Here is a 17272-nt window from a genome sequence, read left to right as displayed (position 1 = left end):
TAGCAGCCCTGTTTTAGGTCCCAGTGTGAGATTTGAGCAGACTGAAGAATGTTTTCCTCTAACCTTTGCCAGGACTTCACTCTGTCCATTTACCTTAGTCTTCTATGGTTGAATACCTGACTGAAAGACCTTAAAGAAACATAGGTATTTATTCTGAAACCTGTGACCGTACTTTTTGCACACAGGCAGAGCTCACTCAGATAAATAGGTGTCTTATTAAGGTACGCTTGTGCACCTAAATTAATTCAGATTAATTCAGGCAAAAGGGGGTGTCGCCCCCTCAACTGAACTGTCCCGCCCCCTCAATTTTGGACAAAAGTATTTTTGAACACTTTCGCTTACCTTGTGCCCTAAAAAAATAGTGGTACTTTGTCAATGGTCGGATAACTAAGGAAACCCATTTCCGCCAGGGAGTAAAAAATAAAATGCTATTATATCTCGCAATTGCGACTTTATATCACAGAATTGCCACTTTATAGCACAGTTGTAATTCTGAGTTTCTAAGTCGCAATTCTGAACTTTTAAATCGCTATTGCGAGATATAAACTCGGAATTCTGAAATACAAAGTCGCAATTGTATACCATAGCGTGTGTTTTTTGCATACAGTAGCTTCTACCTCTTCGCAGTGTTACACTGAATCCACCTGCTTCACCTTCAAAATGCCTTTGCCCTCAAAATAACCTGGGGGAGGAAGTTACTGTACAGTACATTCAAATTCACTTGAGGAGCTTTATGGTTTGAGGTGACTATAAAAATCTTTTCCTTGCCGTTCATTTGATGTGGCTGTTGATCACTTATCAAGTGTGTTAGCCTCCACTCAGACCGATGATGTGCATGTTCATGTTCCGCATGGGGAGCTCAGCAGACGTTTATCATGTGGATACAGTTTTGTAGCGTGTGCACCGAATTAATTACAAAATGAGTTTCCATCCTGAAATGTGAAAGCTTATTTTCCTAAATGGGATAAGTTGTTCCCCTTACTATCACCTTGAGTCATTAATTCCTAATGAACATTTTGACTACTTGTGTTGGAGGCTGCAAAAAAAACAAAAAAAAAACAAGACTATGCTAACTTTGTTCCAGCAGTTTGGTCAAACCTCAATTTATTTATTTGGGGAACACTCCTGGATGAAAACAATAACCACTGCTCTATATGGATGATGCTGTTAGAACCCCTCATTGGTAGAAAACGGAACAAACTTCAGTGGTAGAAAACTGAAGAAACTTCACGTACAAACTGAATGTTTAACTGCTGCCCAATAACATTTGGTGAAGAGATAACAGTTGGATTAACTGGACTTTCTTACTGCATTGCAATTAGCCCCTTCAACGGTTACGTATTCCAAATAGCTGATGAAATTAGCGTGGTTTTGTTTTAAAAACCTGAGATATCAGCAGAGATTACTTAAAAATTAACCAATGTGAATTCAGAAAAGAAAAGTCACATGTAATTTTAGGACATCTGACATGCATGCCTCTCTACCCAAAATAATACCATCTCAATTACCCCGTGTAATCGTTTCTTTTTCTTCTCTTTAGCATTATTCCGTCTCTCGGGAAAGTATAAAGAGGATATGCACAAATACTGTACAGGAAAAAGAAGCCTGATTTATTCTGGGCAAATATATTGTTTTCATCGTCTTAGAGTACACAGAAAGGATATTTGCCTTTTCATTATTAGCAACGTTATACAATGTTATTATTCCTGAACCCTGCTAATCTTATTACAAGAAGGTTAAAGATGAAAAAACATGTTTAACAAACTTTGTCAAATGATATAATGGCCAGCCCTGGTCCTGAAGAGTCTTAGTATATGTGGTGTAGGTGACAGTACATCACTAGTTTTAAACAATGTTAATGCCAACAGATTTGTTCAATTGTGAATTATCTCCATATAATCTTAAATTGTAAATCGTCATCTATTAGCCTAATAGGACTGATGTTTGACAATCTAAACATGGATCTCTATGCTTTGTGCTTAAAGTGTTTATTTTAAAGGATTTTCTCTGTTTTAGGTAGATAGATTGCTTGGTTCAAAAAATATCAGTGTTGTCCTGGGGGTAGATATGAAAATGAAAAAGAAACAGACCACTAAACACTGAAAACAATTCGCTGGCACTCTCCAAAGAGAAATGCAAATACTCCAAATACAGGAAAAAAAAAACACTGATGTTTGACAGCAGGGAACTAGTCAGTTTAAAAAACAAAACACAGAGCAGAGACGAGCATAGTTTCTTGTGAGAACACAGCAGGCAAGTCCCATCAGTGACGCAGCTGTGACTGGGGCAGAGAAAACTGTGCTTTGTAAGAACTTTTAAAGCAAAATAACAACACTAACTCTCATATTGGACGAGGCAGAAAAAAAACAGTACAACTTGTAATACCTAGCTCTTCTCTTGCTCAGAGGATTTAGAGGTCTTTCTTTCCACTGTTGCATACCCCCTCATAGAAGGCATATAGAAAAAAGGCTGGTAAATGCTCAGTAACCAATAATATTTCTGTATCTCTCCTCTAGTTGTTTCTTCAGCCTCAAAGGACCCGATCTATCTCTAATTAGATAGTGAAATGTAATATTACACTTAACATCACCAGCACACCTGTCTGTATCACTTGAAAGAATGCGCTCACTCTTAATAGTGTCACATCAGAAAAATACATTTTCTTCTTAAATTGTTGAAGGAGATTATGTTTTTCGTATCCATATAACCACACTGTAGATATAGTAAATAATCCCATATACTGTCTATTGCCCCTACATATAACCTAACATCTTGTTAAGCTCAACAGTCCTGGCCTTTTGGCATTGCAATGAGCCCATGCCTGTAGAACCAGTGATTACGACTTAATTGTTTGAGCTCAAGGCCAGCTTTTGGCTGCATCAGCCAAAGGTTCGGATCTTGACACCTGACAAGGCAGCAGCTGGCTGCAGTGTGCCTTCTTGTTGTTACGACATCACGTCACAATGCCCCCTTCTGAGTCCCCCTTGTGTTGTCTCACACACCCTCTCTGGATTCTCACTCTCTTAGTAAGGACGAAGATCACATTCAGGTCCTGCTCCCATAACTATTCGGATCCTGAGCAGTCTCTCATTGTCTCAACCGAAACTTAAATCTATCTGTACCGAAATGTTAAAACTGGCAGGTTTGAGACAGGCTAACTGTTACGAGCGCAGCTGGCCCTAATTAACTCTCATTACCCAATTACCACACCACGCCCCTTCGCTCACTACTTAACCCCTCTGCTCACCCTGTTCACTGCTCGGTATTAGGAATCTTTCCACCTCCTGAGCTCTCGTTACTGACAACCTTCACCATCTTAAGCTCTCGGACCCCTTTCCAGCTTGTACTTGTACCTTTCAAACAGTCTTTCGTTTGTCCTGCTCGGATTCCTTTGCCTAGCTCTCCTCTCTGGACTCGACTACGCCTGTACCGATCGCCTATACTCCTGCCTCACCCTTCTCAGACCTGGTCCACCCCGGACTCCATAAGAGACCTGCACGGGGTTCGTAATACTCGCCGTAACACTAACGTACAATATGTGGGCTTCAGGGCACTTGTAGGGGTCCCACTATACTAGTTCCTGACTGCTGTCATCTCCCGTCATTTTATAGTCATGCGCCCCTCTCAGGGGCACCTGCTAATTCTCAGTGTCACCACCTCTTTGCAAATGTGATCCGGCCCTTATTAACTACATCCTTGGTTACAAAGCCCATCCAACCTGCTAAAACAACTTTTATGAAAGCACGGCTCGCGTCTTTGTTGTGTTCTTACTTAAGATACACGTGGGAAGAGTTAAAAACATAAGTATTAAGGATATTAAAGAGCGAATCAGCACAGAACCTGGCTCACAAAACTCTGAAGCATATTTATCCCACAGCTCCTACGGCAGGGTGGACTATACAGCACCTGAGTCATCATGAAAGGGGAACTATTCTCCAGTAAGACCAAATACAGTATCAGTGGATTTCTGTTAACATGCTATATGAAAGGTAATAAATGAGGGAATGTCATTCAGCCCATCAGGCTTATTTGCTAGTATCTATGTGATGTGCAGATGTCATCCAGAATTATCTGGAAGGATAACCAGAGAGGGGTGGTGAATGGAGGGCCAGACAATCGATGGCTGGACAGAAAGGCACAGCATATTCAGTAAAAGTGTAGAGCACTACAACATGTCATATCCATGCTTCTCTAAACTTGTTTCAGGGACCAAGTCTAGAGCAAAGCCTAAGCTCTAGATGCACACTTGACGATGATGTTTGATTTTTCCAAAACACTTTGCTCTTTGTGTTTCTTCGGATTGCATTGGGGAGCATGAACTAAACAGTAATGGAAAATGGCAAAAAGTTTTCACCCTCATTGCAGTTAGTTGATGTTCAATATCTTAATGAAATACAAGCCAGTGTCATCAATGGGGACACGTGATGATGGCCACGCCTGGTAGAGATGGCAGCGTCAAGTGCAGCAGCCAGACCCTGAGATCTTAGACCATAGGGCTGAGAAAACAAGAGACAGGAAGCAGCTGATGATTAGCTCTTGTGCCTTAACTAGAGGTTTCACTTTGATAAAGTCCCCCTGCCCTTAGGAGATAAATCAAAGCTTAAGTATCTCCGTCTGTTTGCCAAACTCAACCTCAAACCCAGGAGCCCGCTGTTTTTGAACAGGGAAGTTTAATTACAGACGTGCTTTACCTTTTGTAAGCTGGCAGCGGGACAGGATGTGAGGATGTTTTCTTTTCTGCGTGTTTTTCAAGCTGGGGGACTTGTGTTGCTATTTCGGTCTATGGGAGTGAACGAGTGTGTCTCTCCAGAGGGGCCTGTATTTGCCTTTGACCTGCGGACAAGAGCATCAGCAGTGGGAAGTGCAGTGAAGCCGAGGTCTGAAAAGGGAAGGAAACCTTGTCTTTATGATGTTTCAGAACGACTCTCAAAGTCGTCTCCCAATATCAGATAACTGCTCTCGCTTCACTGAAGTCCTCGGGATATAATTCCAGGAACCTATTGTTCTATTTTTAAACACTTTCAACTAATTCATCTGAAAACAAAAAGGTTTGGGCTGCCTGGGGCATGGAAGTCCCTGTGGTAAATGAAACAGCCAGGGGAAGTTTTCCTGTTCACCTGCCACTGATCTTTCTGTTCACCTGAAATGTCACCTCTCACATGAAAGGTCTGGAGCTACTGTAGTGCACAGCAATTGCTGGTACCACATCAGCATAATTGCAGTGCAATTTTGAGTTCTTTAGTTGTGATGAAAAGCCCAAAATAAATAACAGCTTTTACTTTGGAAAGAGGTTCTGGTTGTACAACAGCTTTGTCCTCTTCGATACTGTATGTTTGACATCATCTTACAGTAGGGAAGCCTGCAGTTTTCCATTAGACAAGTTTCAACACTCAGTACAGAGAGAATCCCAAGCCACTAAACAGAAAATACAGTAAATGCACATCATTCTAAGAAATAATGATAATAGGTCATTCGGCTGGGCTGTTAGATTCTGACCTCATTTCATGTTGATGTTGATCCTGTAGATGTTTCTCTGTTATTTTAATTCAGCACATCCAAAGTGGCATGAATTTCTCTGCCTGTCAGTTTTGTGACATTCTGCCTTGAATGTGCAATTTGTTACCTGTATTATTTTCAGACCATGTTCTGGAGAGGTTTCAATACACAGTTTTGGTGGAGGCAAATAAAAGTCTATTTAAATAAGCTCTTCCGTAAGTTTTTTTTTTTTGGTGAAATTTCAGAACTGCTCTTAGAGATGTTTTGAATATTTCAAAGGTTGTTAAGGACATTAAAGGTAACTCATTTTCATAATGAATCACAAAGACCGGGATTTACAGATAAATGTTCATCAGGTTTCTCCCTTGCTTGCTAACACACAGCAATGCTTACCTATTTAAATCACATGGAATTGTTATACCGTTGGTATATTTAATGTGTGAGAACAGCTACAAGCAACTGCCTTTGAGATGTGTAAAAGACTTTGAATTCCTGTGATGATATTGTTAAACAAAAACAAGAAACAAAAACATCTAAATTCATTGCAATAAACATTATAGATGAAGCAGGGCTATGAAAGGGATATTGTCTCTGAACACTTTCCAGTGAATACTGTAGGTACAGTATGTACAGTCCCTATTCGAGGCTCAGCAGCCCATGGCGTTAAGCAAACAGAGAGCACATGGCACCCATCCATCCCAGAGGGGATGACAGCCCTTCACAGAGCCCACCAGCAAACACTGGTCCCAATTCATACAGCTGGGTCCACTGGAACAACAGGAGTAACGTTCCTCACTCAGGTTACAACAGCAGGGTGTGCCGTGTGCGTTCGAACCCACAACACACCAGTCACGAGTCCAGAGACTTACTCACTGCTCTACAGTCTCCAGTAGTCTGCTGACTATGTTAAAAAATGTATTTGTAAATAACATATTGTACATATGATATTTAAAAAATCAACACACCGATTCTTAAAAATTAACTTAGTTCCCGATGATAGTAATTGTTTTTTTAACCCTGGGGCACACAGCAAAAATCAGAGTTTAGATGCTGGCCTTAAAACTGAGTAAATTGAGCAAGTACACGAGTCATGAATATTTTGCTGAATCCATTTTTTAAATCTAGTTTGTTATTCTAAAAAAAAATTAAATGATTATCGAATGTTTTCAATGTCTTGCCATTTCAGTGATGGTAAAATTAAGAGATATAAAACTAATGAAAAGAAATGATGTTATTATACTGTTAAACTCACGGCTGAATCACAGCTGTTGCTACTGCATGTGATTCAAAGTGGAATTGGCTGGCAATGGAGACTCACTCTTGATAGCCATCCCTGTCATTGTTGTGTCCATGTACTGTACCATCTATGGTAACTGTCTCGGATGTCGGAAAGGCATGCCGTGGAATGGCAGGAAAGCGAAAAAAGACCCTATGCATAGTAGCTAGACAGGGGTTAGCCCAGGCTCAGCTGGTCAGATAATGTCGGGTAGAAACCTGTGCCCTCAGGCCATGGAAGAGACGACCTGGTGCTAGGCGGGTCTCAAGACATCCGAACCCTCAATACTGAACAAGGAGGAAAGAGTGACTCGGAAATATATAGCCCCAGACAAAGGCACACCGGAAGGACAAGCAAAGCACAGGGGGACTAGGAACAGGACAGAGGAGGAGCTGTAGAGGGCGTGACAGTAACATGGACTGGTGTCGGTGTAGAAATTATCTGTCCGTGTGCATCAGCTTTCTCGCACTTCCTAAAGCACTTTAAATATGATTGCCTATTTTGAACTGTCCCTTTCTGGGGCATGTTCCCTAGTCCCTAGTTTAAAACAGTGTCTCTCCATCTCATTACTGTGAACTGACAAGAGTAGCTCTGGTGCCTTTCTGTCAAAGAAGCATAAGAAAGGTTGCAAATGACAAGGGTATCAACTTCAGCAACACAGCTGGGCTGATCGTAGTGGTTGTCCTGTTCCCGGATTGTTTAGCTCTGGTTCTCAAGAGGAAGCCATACTAAAGTGTGGCCTGGTAACAAGTCTTCTTATAGAGCACAATATATTGCAGGTCTTGCAGCCTACACCCATCAGGTCTTGACAGACCAAGCAAGCCTGGGCTTGGTCAGTGCTGGAATGAGAAATCTCCCAGGAAAATCAGTTTGCTGTTATGTGCTTTACTGGAACAGTAGCTGGCGATCTTACTTCTGGACTATAATTTCCAAACCAGTGCCACAGAATAGTGACCAGTGACAGTGTACTACTAGAAATGCTGTACTTCAAATGAAACATTAAACTGAGGTCCTGAATACTGGGTTATCAACTGGGTTATAAAATCAGGTGGGTGCTGCACTGCTGAAGTTTATAGTGGGCTTCCCTCCTTTCAGATGAAAAGTGCTGTTTTGTTGCAAGGTCTAATTAATGATTATTACTAATTATTCTACAGTAGCAGGCCTTGGCCACAAACTGACATCCTTCAAATGCTCCTATACTTTCTAGCAAACAGGCTTGACTGCATAGCAAATTAATGGTGAAAGCTCTTCATTATAGAAGAACTGCGTCATTGTATAACGGCATGAAATGCCAATACACACCCCGTTACTCCAGAAAAAAACAACGCAATCGCTTTTGCAATCCTTTGTTGAACTAAAACCAATGACGAAACCAAAGAGACACATTCTTTAAAAGCTTTGGAGCAACAAAAGTGGGGTTCCAGTAAAGATCTAGTTTTCAGGAACAGAAAATCACTTTAAAGTAGCATTCAATACAGCAATTGTTTTGCTTCTGATAAGAAGTAAAGGTGAAAAAAGAGCCTTAGCTGTAAAGACAATTCCAACAAAAATATCTTCTAGGGCCCTCCTGCGGTCAAACTAATGTGGGCTGGGTTAGTTGTGTTTCAGTTGTACTATCCTGACAGGTTGTCATGTGCACATGGTAATTCAGGCTGTGGTTCGCTGTCGTTAAATCAACAATTAGCATAATTTTTAAGACAAAATAAAAACCTTCATACTTATGGAAAATATTCAATGCAACTAGGGAGAGGTCACCAACTTTAGAACAACCCACTAATTAAAAACTTATAAACCCTATCTTTGACAAGATATCAGTATTTCAGTTGTCTTCTTGTGTTCTTCTTGTGGAATCTAGCATTTTAGACTTCTTATCTGTGTTTGTCAGATGGGTCATAAATCCACTCCTGAGTATTATTTATGGTTCAGTGATTGATTGCTCTTAGAAAAATTGTATTTTTTTCAGTAAATCTACCCTTGATTCAAGGTTTATGAATGACTGGCACTTATAAGGCATCATTGCCTTTGTTTCAATTATAGCGTTTGCATCCAGTATTCTTGTTTTTCTGATTTTATTATTTTCTGGTAATGTTGTTTATGTAAAGTTCTTTTAAAAATTATTTTGGTTTACTTAACATCCAGCCATTTTCTAACCACTCTATCCAATAAGGAGCTTATCCCAGCAAACAGTGGCAGGGTACACCCTGGGTGGGAATCAAGTCCACAGACACACACCCAGGACCAATTTTCCCAGGAGCCAATCAACTCCATGTCTTTGACCCTTTGTAGTCACAGAATATATCCAGAATGAACCAACATAAATTTGGCCACCTTGGACTATGTTTATCTAGGTCTTGCAGTTTTTAAATCCATTGAAATTTACAGGTTGAAATTAATCAAAGACTGGAAACTAAATGTGATGACAAAAAACTCTCATTTATTATTTCAGAGGTGCTAAGACAGGAGCAGTGATGTTGTGGCAGTTCTTTTTATCGCCCACTGAATTGATAACAAGGAGAATGACAGCCAACGTCTGTTCAATGTTTTTTTTTAATCTTTTCTGAAATAATTCTATTTTTCCAAAGATACAGTATGTGAACATATACCCCGCCATTTAAAATGAGCCATGGGAAGTTTTCTTCTGTGGCTTGATTGTCATGTTTATATCAAATACATTTCAATTGATTCAGTAAATCTTTTGTTGGAGTTGTAAGTGTGATAAATTAAAGAACTGAAACAAAAATTGTTTCCTTAAATCTGCTTCCAATTAACAATGAATGAAGTTATAAGAGGAACGTTTTAAAACGCTTTCTCGGTCCCTGTTTTCACTTCTTTATGAAAGTGCCTATCTTCTTAAAATCAAGGTGACACGGTCACTTTGAAAGGGGGGTAAGGCTGAAAAAAGTTTTTTTTTTTATTCTCTGCAGTAGTTGGTTATTTAAACTAGCTTTTCTATACCTCAATTCGATTTAAAATCTAATAAACAAATCAAAACCAATTTGAATGTGGTTTATGAAGCCAGTATAATATCTTCCTAGAGTTGACGCTTGATGCAATACTTATACTCTTAAGGAAATAATAACAGTGATAATCATTTATAATCAGATACAGTAACAGCTATGAACGCATTACCAATAACCTTAACCTTATCTCCTCTCTGTCCCTACACCCAGCAACTAAGAAAACACTCACTCTGGTAGATGCTACAAGCTCTGCTGTATTGGATGTTGTGTGTTGTGTGTTTTTGTTCATATTAACTGTATGAACTGTATGAAGATGATGAAGTTACGATGAGAGGAAGCCATTTGGCTCATCTTACTCATTTTTTCATACATCAAAAGATCTCATCCAGTAATTTCTTGAAAGGAGCCCGAGTATCGATTACAACAGCATAGCTGGGTAGCTTCTTCATACACCCATGACCTTTCGGATTAAAAAGTGCCCTGATCCCATCCACCTGAATCATGAAAGAATTGATTCCGATTGTTTGCCTCACAAATGTGATCCATGATGTCATAATCTTTTGTGTCTTACATAAACTAATGCAGATGATATTTTGGGTGAATACTAATAAATGATTATTAGTGTGATTACTGCGTGCTTATTTAACCTTTATGAAGGTGTTATGGGGTTAGTTGAAGCTTTTGGTTTTAACTAAAGCATGACCAGAATCTCTAATGATGTAGACTCTTTGGGATTTTCTTTAACTTCAAGGCCATACAATGCTCTTCTCCATAAGATAAATCCTATCGTTTTAGGCTACTGGTATGTACAGTAATTATTCGAATACTGCCAGCTGCAGCTTTCTCTCCATTTCTTAGTGTGGTCCTAAGTAAACTTGGCTCTGGATGCCACGTTTGCAAGGGGTGAGGAATGTCTTTAAAAATATTATGGCACTTTTTTCTCAGGGAGGAAAAAATGTTTTTTTATTTATTTTTCTTATTTGGTTTTAATGCATGAGGTGTAGGATATCCATTGAAACCTAAACATTCATTAAAAGCTCACTGGCCCATCACAGGCACAAGAATCTGTTAATGTGTCCAGCCCCCACTAAGATCCTAATTTATAGATTGGATGCATAACATTTCTTCACCATTTTAAGGTTAAACTATTAATCTTACCTATACTCTTCGGCTCTATCTGAAGAAAAAATAATTTCTTTATGTTCTTATTTCCATACTTGCTTGTATTTTCTGTCCTAGTAATTTAATTGTCAACTTCAATTACATCTTTTAAAATTATCTGCAGAATTTTATCTTAATTTTTTAGAATGTACTGTAGATTCACAACCCAGAAATAGAGTATCTTAAAAATGGCCTGGGTGGTGTTTATTTTATTTTTGAACCATTAACAAAGACACCGTCTTTGCACTCCTTGAAGAAGCAACATTCCAAGCCAAGGTTTATTTAAGAGGTGAAAGTAACCAGGAGGGCAAAAATATTTACACAGGCTTTCATGCCTTAAAACTTAAGCTTTTCAGAATGTTTCAAATTCTTCTGAGGCTAACAGACATTTAACTAATGCAGGTGCACAGTTCTAAAATATGTATGTTTCTGTGTGGCTGTTTGCCCCTCAGCAATAGAGTTCTGAACAAAAACCTGAAATGACAGTAGCTGTGCAGTGACTGCTTGTTCTTCTGAATATTCTCCACTCTCCCAAGCAACAAAGTCACATTGCACTGGTGTCTCCTTTATAGAACGTTTCGAATGTTGCTTAAGGAGGATTAATTACACAGCAATCAAACATACACGCAGTACAGTGCCTGGAATTTACTGTAACTTATTTTGCCCTCAGAAGTCTTCAGTCTGAGCATTCAGGTTTAGAATAAATTACTACATTTAAAAAATGTCATCTGTACGTACAGTATGTGCGTAGGTGTCATTGTGTAATTTCACAATGTAGGACACCATATGAAGTGTCTGAATACTTTTACAAGCCTTTTACTTTCCATTTATTTCTTCCTAGAACTCTAAAGCAATTGTGCCACCAGTGTGCCGATCGTAGTATACACATTGTGGGAAATGGGATCTTAAGTACTGACTTCAGAAAGTAATGTACTGTACCAATGTAACAGGAAATGCTCTTAAGTAATAACTAGGAGTGGAACAGCCTCCATTATAACATGAGGTACCAAGATCACAATATCAGTTCCCAAGCTGAATTGATTTGGGGGGTGAAATTGATTGGCATCTGAGATATTAAAATACTTTACTGGCTCAGATTCAGGAACGTTACAATGAGACTACAGTCAGGCCAGAAATCTAATGAGTTCTGATTATTTTCAGTTGTAGTTTTAATAATGCCAGTGTTAACCCATTGAATAATTATTTATTAAAGATAAACATGTTGGTCACAGTTCATACAGAGATCTCTTTAAGCTTCTAAGTAAAAAAAAAATAGCAAGCTGTTCGGTTTGGGGAAAGGTTATCTATTCCTTCATGTTTTTAGATTTCATTGGGGTTGAGTAAAAGACATATGTCCTATCTGATGCAAAGTAAGAGGTTAAAGTCCGTTCTTATATAGTCCCATTTTCATTCTGACTGTAAACTCCTTGAAAAGACATACGAAGATAATTGAGCCAGTGTGCTGGTCCATAGCCTTTTTGACTGCTACACCTCTGTTATAATATCCTGGTGTTAAAAAAATCTAGAGACCGGGAGCACGTGATGGATATGGCTAAGATGACAGTGTGATAAAGACATTCTCACACCCATCACCGATTTTAATTAAAAAAATCACTTCAGATTCTGTTTGAGGCAGTTTTCACAGCTGTTCACTGCCTGCCTGACATGGAAGAGTTAAGAAGCATGTTCTTACTTCTCAGCCATCAGGAGAAGAGAGCATGCTTTCTGTGAGCATTCACCAGGGGGGCTGCCCTGGCTCTCTGGTGGGTAGGTCTGCTGGCTGACAGTCATTGATGTGGGGGCCTCAGGATTCTCCTGTTGGTGCCTTCAGGGATCTCCGAACATCTCTAAGCAGTTTCCAGCCTTACCTTCAGCAGCTGAAGGAGAAGATCACAGATTCCATGTCCAGCATCCTAAAGAACAACAATCTCTTTAAAACCCTTATACCCGACTACTAAACCTTGATTTGGTTTTCATGACGCCCTACCACCCAAAAAAAAAACTCACCCACAATAACAATCAAGTTATTTCTCCATCAGGTGTGCTGAATAAAATTGGTTATTTTAACAATTGACAGATCAAGTTTTTAGATGCTCCTATAAGATAAAGGCAGCTGAATTGTCCATGCAGAAGAGTAAATCTCCTGGCTTACATAGTGTTTCGTTTTACGTTTTGTTGGCAGTGAGGGATAAAGTTATCCTTCTAATATTGCTATGCATTTGGGACATTTTTATTGGATTCTTAAACAGAGGTAAAAAATCAGCTCTAAATTTGCTTCCTTCTAAAAAAAGTTAAAGGGAAAGGTAAAAAATTACCAACAATATTCTGAAGCTCTAGTTAGTCAATGCTGTTGTTTCAGGCAAACTATTTTCGAAGGTTCCTTCGAATTAGATGGAATACATGGGCAATCTAATATATATTGAAGTCTGCTTCTAATAGTGCACAGAGTGTACAACTTTTCAAAATCTAGATAAAGCTTCTGGGGAACTGGGCTACAAGACAGGGCTGTTTGTTTCTAAATGGTCCGAATTATTTCAAACTCACTGAAAATTTGGAGAAAGTCAACCACTTTCCTAGTAGTCACCCCAAAATGTCACTAATTTGGAATAACATCCTTACTTGGTTGTCTGTTTTTATTCAATATACAATAGGCATTCAAGCATAATTAATGGCACAAAAGAAACTAATTATAATGCTTTTCAAAAGGCATGAACTCGATGGTAAAGGAACTGCACTACAGAAGAGGGTCTTCTTTAAACAATTTGAAAATTGCTTGGTATTGAAGTCATAGACAACAGTCAAGATGAAAACTAATGCATTCAGCTCATACAAAGCACAATGTAGAAAATCCGTATTCATATACTATATACTATAACTTCACAACTTTAAAAGTTGTTATTATAACATTATTCCATTCCTGCAGAAACATATGGCACAGTACATAATGGTTTCTAATGTTTAGTTTATGTTTAAGTTTCTTTCATTTACAAACATATTTTGTTTGTGAATCACAGTATCTATTTTTGTTAATCACTTCTGAATACATATGGAGCAGAAAATGGCTCAAAGCCCATGCTGCCTTCATCATGTTCAGGATCTCTGGTTTTACTTTTATATAATAACAGTGACATAAGCAGAAGGAATTATCTTCTGTATGATTTTTTGCTAAAATGTATTCATGCTTAATAATCTTTTTAAAGCCTAAGATTTATGAAAGCAGGTTTTTGTGAATTGTAAAGACTCAGATATGCATAGACCTCTGAAATGATGAATGCCACAAATATGCATAAAAGAATAAGATGAACATAATTTCTGACACATTTATTTTCTACTTACATGCAGCATATCAGCAAAAATACATGCTCTTTGAACTGCTCCAGTGTTCATTCATATACAAAAATAACTCTCAGTGAAACAACTCTCAGTGCTTTGCTTTAATGTAAACTAATCTTCTGCAAATACCACCTGCCTCTGGAAGCTGCAAAATAATGTCTTTTGAGGAAACTATAATACGAAAGTCATTCGAAGTTTATGATCAAAGCCCTCTGCAATAATGGCAAGGATTTAGCTTGTTAGTTTGCTCATCTCACAGTGACATGAAGGTTGTTTTTTTAGAGTAAATTTTATTTAGATGTCTATACTACAAAACAATGCCAACAGGTTACTCCATGAAAATGTTTTAAAACTGTTTTGCAAGTTTCTTTAAGAAGCCACATTCTCAGACTCCAGTCAGGTGAGGATTAATGTTTTGCTATTGTGCCATTTCTTAAAAGTTGTGACCAAAGTATTAATGCAAATCTGCCTGCAGACAGACAGGTTTGAAGTGGTTGCGTTTCAGTCTCTGCTTTTGGTATGGGAGGTAATTCAGGTGTGCTTGTTCCCAATCTTGCCCTGCCCGTTCAGAAGAAACCATTGTACTGTACACATAAATTTGAATTACCCCTGTGAATATAATTACGGCAGCGATAAAGTGTTTAAATATGTCTCATTTTGCCTATGTTCACATTCTGGGAGTGTCCTGTGGTAGACTTCTTTAGGGTTTATATGACAAATGCGCTTTCTGATGTGACAGTGCCTCTGTGTCTCAACTGCACTTTCTTACTCACAGTATCCAAGTTTTCTATGATTGGATTGTGATGTCTTTTGTGATGTCAATTTTCTATATTATAAGTGTATGTGATTTTGTTAAACATGAAATCCAGTACCTTGTATTGGCTGGGTTTCCTTTGTGAAAGTTGTTGTTGTCTTATCTGTTAGTGCCCATATCATGTAATAGTATTCCAGTCTGCATCTACTCATATGTCTTCTAAAGATTGCTGTCAGAATATCATCCATATCGTTCATCAAAATGCCAAGAAAGATTAAAGACTTTCGTGCTTACCCAGCACACCTGTGTGAATCAGTAGTTTCTGATATGAATTGCATTAACTTTGAACAAAAAGAGGCCATAACCCACAATCCAGAAGAATTATTTTAGTTTGTGGTTTTCTAATCCCACCTCATTAGGCTTTCTAAGCATTTAGGTGGAGAATTTCCACTGATTCAAGATTATGTCACAGGATTTTGAATGTAAATGTTTACATTTATTGTAAAGAAGGGACCATTTACTCATTTGACATGGTGAAAGAGAAAAATAATTGTGCTAACACCTGTACTCTATCAACTCTTTTTTTCTCAGATTCATTAATGTATTGTTGATGTTTGATAAATTGGATTAAAAGACTCTAAAGTGCAAAGTACCCTGAAAAGTTTAAAGCACAGTACAGTACATCTGCAGTAACTCAAAATATAATGTGACCTACAGTACATCCAAAATAATTACACTACAAAAAAATAACAGTGCAAAATAAGTTAGTTAAGAAATTCAGAGTGCAATATTAGGAAGAAAATTGAGATTACAAATTGAAATCTTTCATGAAAAAATACAATGTTTACAATATCAAAATATACACATGGAGTAGGATATATTTTTAGTTTTTACAATATCAAAATATGTACACGGAGTAGGATATAGTTTTAGCTTTTGAACTACAGGGTACTAAAGCAAAGAACATTGTAATTTAAGTTTTACACAAGGATGTTTTACAAAAGATTTGTAGGCTCTTTCTTACTGTTTATGCACTATTTATTTGTTTCATTTCCTAGATGGGGTTGCATTTATATAGGTGTCAGAAAGCATCATCATTAGCATTACCATATTTATAATCTATGAATTCTAATAGTGGCATAAGAACAAAATGTATATTTATGATGTCTATGTCTATGATATAAAATAGTTGGCTAAACACTATCCTTATTTTTAAACCCTTTCTAATTATCACACTGGTACCGGTCACAACGTTGAGGACTTTCAGTTGAGTTCCAATTCCACTTTTAGATTTTTGCAAGCAACGCAGTGATGACTGGTCTTTCATTACCTAGCTTAGTTTTCTTCCTCTTCTACTTCATGGGTATTATATTTCCAAAAATTCCTCTCGTCAGGAGGTACTACCCCAGTGCATAATGCTGGTTGGGAGATTTTTGGAAGTGGTTTCTGCTCATATCCTTGTTTATTTTGTTGTAAAGTGGGATAGTTACCGTTAAGCCCAAGTGATTTATTTTAAATTTGTTTTGAATGTTTTAGGCCCTCCACAACTGAATTTTCCATAATGTGTAGGCCAGTCAAAACTATGGAGGGATCATTTTTAACCTTAAGCATGTTCATGGTTTCTGGTAATATCATTTTATTTTTTTGCAGCTAATCCACACATATCCTTTAAACTGCATACTTCCTCCACTGCATTCCTTTACTTTAACTGTCTTGGATTAGTTTTAACCCCAACAGTTATATTCCTTATTTCCCCTCTTTTGGCGTTTCTGTGTCTCGTTCCTTTTGCAGTTTCAGGAGATGCTCTTAGTTAGCTTTTCAAGATGATTTAGCATCCTGCAGTGTTATCCATTAGTGACCAATTAATAATAAGTAACTAGCCTACAATCAAGCATACAGTATACTGTAGTTCTGGTACACATCATTTGCAGTTTTACAACAAATATGAGAAATTAAAAAAATCAAATTGTTAGAACAGAACTTTCTGTGATTCTAAACTTCAGATTTTTATGAGCTGTGAAGTCTGTAGAAAGTCCATGACAACTACAGTACATCTTTTAAAAGCAGACATATATGTTTATATATATACCGTATGTATATCAGAAGGAACACCTTTGAGGATCATTATGTTTTAAGAGCAAACATTACATGCATTACATATACAGGTATATAATAACATTTAAAACATAAATCAAAAGAATATTCAGTTTTATAGTTAGATTGGCAGGATTGGCATGCAGGGGGAGTTAAAAATAAATTATAAAGATATAACATTGGAAAGATAACAACATT

Source organism: Lepisosteus oculatus, chromosome 6 (genome assembly GCF_040954835.1).
Source record: "Lepisosteus oculatus isolate fLepOcu1 chromosome 6, fLepOcu1.hap2, whole genome shotgun sequence".
NCBI lineage: Eukaryota > Metazoa > Chordata > Actinopteri > Semionotiformes > Lepisosteidae > Lepisosteus > Lepisosteus oculatus.
The sequence above is the reverse complement of the archived record's forward strand: the minus strand, read 5'-3'. Positions refer to the sequence as shown.